Below are 4,952 nucleotides of genomic sequence, written 5' to 3'. Positions count from 1 at the left end.
ATTTTTGTTGAAGCAGATTCTGAACCTGAAAGGACTCTGAAGAGGAAGCTAAGAGAAGCTAAAGTACAACAATCCAGAGAAAACCTTACAAAGAATCTCGAAAAAGAAATAGACATGGCCGAACTCAACAAAAATGGAAGGAGGATGCTTGGTTATTATACTACACCTACTTCTAACTTTTTTGGAAGAAGCATCTCAATCCCTGCCATTGGAGCAAACAATTTTGAGCTGAAGCCTCAACTAGTTGCTCTAATGCAACAGAACTGCAAGTTCCATAGACTTCTATCAGAAGATCCCTATCAGTTTTTAACTGAATTCTTGCAGATCTGTGATACTGTTAAGACTAATAGAGTAGATCCTGAAGTCTACAGGCTCATGCTTTTCCCTTTTGTTGTAAGAGACAGAGCTAGAACATGGTTGGACTCACAACCTAAAGATAGCCTGGACTCTTGGGATAAGCTGGTCATGGCCTTCTTGGGCAAGTTCTTTCCTCCGTAAAAGCTGAGCAAGCTTAGAGTGGATGTTCAGACCTTCAAGCAAAAAGATGGTGAATCCCTCTATGAAGTTTGGGAAAGATACAAGCAGTTGACCAAAAAGTGTCCTTCTGACATGCTTTCAGAGTGGACCATTTTGGATATATTCTATGATGGTCTATCTGAGTTCTCTAAGATGTCACTGGACCATTTTGCAGGTGGATCCATTCACCTAAAGAAAACGCCTGCAGAAGCTCAAGAACTCATTGACATGGTTGCAAATAACCAATTCATGTACACCTCTGAGAGAAATCCTGTGAGTAATGGGACGCCTCAGAAGAGGGGAGTTCTTGAAATTGATGCTCTGAATGCCATATTAGCTCAGAACAAAATGTTGACTCAGCAAGTCAACATGATTTCTCAGAGTCTGAATGGATTGCAAAATGCATCTGATGAGCGGATAATTTATACGCTTTTTGGCATTGTTTTTAGGTAGTTTTTAGTAAGTTCAAGCTACTTTTAGGGATGTTTTCATTAGTTTTTATGTTAAATTCACATTTCTGGACTTTACTATGAGTTTGTGTATTTTTCTATGATTTCAGGTAATTTTTGGCTGAAATTGAGAGACTTGAGCAAAACTCTGAAAAAGGCTGACAAAAGGACTACTGATGTTGTTGGAATCTGACCTCCCTGCACTCGAAATGAATTTTCTGGAGCTACAAAACTCTAAATGGCGCTCTCTTAATAGCGTTGGAAAGTAGACATCCAGAGCTTTCCAGCAATATATAATAGTCCATACTTTATTCGGAAATTGACGACGTAAATTGGCATTGAACGCCAAGTACATGCTGCTGTCTGGAGTTAAACGCCAGAAACACGTCATGATCCTGAGTTGAACGCCCAAAACACGTTATAACTTGGAGTTCAACTCCAAGAAAAGCCTTAGCTCGTGGATAGATCAAGCTCAGCCCAAGCATATACCAAGTGGGCCCCAGAAGTGGATTTATGCATCAATTACTTACTCATGTAAACCCTAGTAGGTAGTCTAGTATAAATAGGACAATTTACTATTGTATTAGACATCTTTTGACGGTCTGATCTTTTGAAAGTCTTATCTCTTGACCATTCGGTCTTTTGATCACCTTCATGGGGGCTGGCCATTCGGCCATGCCTGAACCTTTCACTTATGTATTTTCAATGGTGGAGTTTCTGCACACCATAGATTTAGGGTGTGGAGCTCTGCTGTACCTCAAGTTTCAATACAATTACAATTACTTTCTATTCAATTCTCTTTTATTCTTATTCCAAGATATACGTTGCACTTCAACTTGATGAATGTGATGATCCGTGACACTCATCATCATTCTCACCTATGAACGCGCGTGACTGACAACCACTTCCGTTCTACTCTAGGCCGGGCGCATATCTCTTAGATTTCCCAACAGAATCTTCGTGGTATAAGCTAGATAGATGGCGGCATTCATGGGGATTCAGAAAGTCTAACATTGTCTGTGGTATTCCGAGTAGGATCCCGGGAATCCGGAAAGTCTAACCTTGTCTGTGGTATTCCGAGTAGGATTCCGGTATTGAATGACTGTGACGAGCTTCAAACTCTTGAAGGTTGGGCGTGATGACAAACGCAAAAGAATCAAGGGATTCTACTCCAACCTGATTGAGAACCGACAGATGATTAGCCGTGCTGTGACAGAGCATTTGGACCATTTTCACTGAGAGGATGGGATGTAGCTATCAACAAGGGTGATGCCTCCAGACGATTAGCCGTGCAGTGACAGCGCATAGGACCATTTTTCCGAGAGGATTAAAAGTAGCCATTGATGATGGTGATGCCCTACATATAGCTTGCCATGGAAAGGAGTAAGAAGGATTGGATGAAAGTAATAAGAAAGTAGAGATTTAAGAGGAGCACAGCATCTCCATATGCCTATCTGAAATTTCCACTATTGATTTACATAAGTATTTCTATCCCTTTTTATTTTCTATTTATTATTAATTTTTGAAACCTATAACCATTTAATCTGCCTAACTGAGATTTACAAGGTGATCATAGCTTGCTTCATACCAACAATCTCTGTGGGATCGACCCTTACTCACGTAAGGTATTACTTGGATGACCCAGTACACTTGCTGGTTAAGTTGAACGGAGTTGTGTCCACACATAGCCAAGAGCCATAATAATGATTCCATACAATAACAAAGAGTACTACATTGATGTGATCACAATTTCGTCCACCAAGTTTTTGGCACCGTTGCCGGGGATTGTTCGAGTATGGACAACTGACGGTTCATCTTGTTGCTCAGATTAGGTAATTTTCTTTTCAAAAATCTTTTTCAAAATTTTTCTTTTATTTTTCGTTTTTCCAAACTTTATTTTCGAAAAAAATTAATAAAAATCCAAAAAAAAAATAATAAAATCATAAAAATAAAAAATATCTTGTGTTTCTTGTTTGAGTCTTGATTCAACTTTTAAGTTTGGTGTCAATTGCATGTTTTTAAAATCTATGCATTATTTTTTTCGAAAATTTATGCATTCATAGTGTTCTTCATAATCTTCAAGTTGTTCTTGACAAGTCTTCTTGTTTGATCTTGATGATTTCTTGTTTTGTGTTGTTTGTTGTTTTTCATATGCATTTTTCGTTTGTTAGAATCCATGCATTAAAGATTTCTAAGTTTGGTGTCTTGCATATTTTCTTTGCATCAAAAAATTTTTCAAAAATTATGTTCTTGATGTTCATCATGATCTTCAAAGTGTTCTTGGTGTTCATCCTGACATTCATAGTGTTCCTGCATGCATCATGTGTTTTGATCTAAAATTTTTATGTTTTGGGTCATATTTGTGTTTTTCTCTTTCATCATAAAAAAAATTCAAAAATAAAAAATATCTTTTCCTTATTTCTCTCCAAATTTTCGAAAAGTTGAGTTGACTTAGTCAAAAATTTTCAAAATTAGTTGTTTCTTACAAGTCAAGTCAAATTTTCAATTTTAAAAATCTTATCTTTTCAAAATCTTTTTCAAAAATTATATCCTTTTCATTTTTTTCTATTTTTCGAAAATTTCAAAAATCTTTTTCAAAATATTTTCAAAATCTTTTTCTTACCTTTATATCAAATTTTCGAAAATTAGCTAACAATTAATGTGATTGATTCAAAAATTTGAAGTTTGTTACTTGCTTGTTAAGAAAGGTTCAATCTTTAAGTTCTAGAATCTTATCTTTTAGTTTCTTGTTAGTAATTAATTTTAATTTAAAAATTAAATCTTTTTCAAACATATCTTATCATATCTTTATATTTTATCTTTTTCAAAATTTTATCTTTTTCAAAATTTGATTTCAAAATATCTTATCTAACTTCTTATCTTCTTATCTTTTCAAATTTGTATTTAATATCTTTTTCAACTAACTATTTGACTTTTTGTTTGTTTCTTATCTTTTTCAAAACCACCTAACTACTTTTCCCTCTCTAATTTTTGAAAATATCTCACCTCTTTTTCAAAAATTCTTTTTGTTCTAAATTTTAATTTTAATCTTATCTTACTTTTAATTTTCGAAAATTACTAACCCCTTTTTTTCAAAATTATTTTCGAAATTTCCCCTCTTTTTTCTTATTCTATTTACTTATTTATTTACTAACACTTCTCTTCATCTCTTATCACCTCCCCTATCCTTACTCTTTATACAGACTATTCATTCTTCTTCACTCTTCTCCCATTTCTTTTTCTACTAACATAAAGGAATCTCTATATTATGACATAGAGGATTCCTCTTCTTTTCTTGTTTTCTTCTCTTTCATATGAGCAGGAACAGGGAAAAAGGCACTCTTGTTGAAATTGATCCTGAACCTGGAAGGACTCTGAAAAGGAAACTAAGAGAAACTAAATTACAACAATCCAGAAACAACCTTTCAGAAATTTTCGAACAAGAGAAGGAGATGGCAGCAGAAAACAATAATAATGTAAGGAGAATGCTTGGTGACTTCACAAAGCCAACGTCCAAGTTTGATGGAAGAAGCATCTTCATTCCTGCCATTGGAGCCAACAACTTTGAGCTGAAACCTCAGCTAGTTGCCTTAATGCAACAAAACTGCAAGTTTTATGGACTTCCATCTGAAGATCCTTATCAATTTTTAACTGAGTTCTTGCAGATCTGTGAGACTGTAAAGACGAATGGAGTTGATCCTGAAGTCTACAGACTCATGCTTTTCCCTTTTGCTGTAAGAGACAGAGCTAGAATATGGTTGGATTCACAACCTAAGGATAGCCTGGACTCTTGGGATAAGCTGGTCACAGCCTTCTTGGATAAATTCTTTCCTCCTCAAAAGCTGAGCAAGCTGAGAGTGGATGTTCAAACCTTCAAACAAAAATATGGTGAATCCCTCTATGAAGCTTGGGAAAGATACAAGCAGCTGACCAAAAGATGTCCATCTGACATGTTTTCAGAATGGACCATATTAGATATATTCTATT

At 35.3% G+C, this 4,952-nt stretch overlaps 1 non-coding gene across 1 annotated transcript; it reads right to left on the bottom strand.

Moving 5' to 3' along the window:
* Positions 1 to 507: 507 nt before the first annotated feature.
* Positions 508 to 615, bottom strand: LOC130978240 (small nucleolar RNA R71). The gene has a single exon (XR_009085894.1). It is a non-coding gene; the product is annotated as a small nucleolar RNA R71 (small nucleolar RNA).
* Positions 616 to 4,952: the final 4,337 nt, after the last annotated feature.

The sequence above is a fragment of the Arachis stenosperma genome, chromosome 4, assembly GCF_014773155.1.
Source record: "Arachis stenosperma cultivar V10309 chromosome 4, arast.V10309.gnm1.PFL2, whole genome shotgun sequence".
In the NCBI taxonomy this organism is placed as follows: domain Eukaryota; kingdom Viridiplantae; phylum Streptophyta; class Magnoliopsida; order Fabales; family Fabaceae; genus Arachis; species Arachis stenosperma.
The sequence above is the reverse complement of the archived record's forward strand: the minus strand, read 5'-3'. Positions and strand labels throughout refer to the sequence as shown.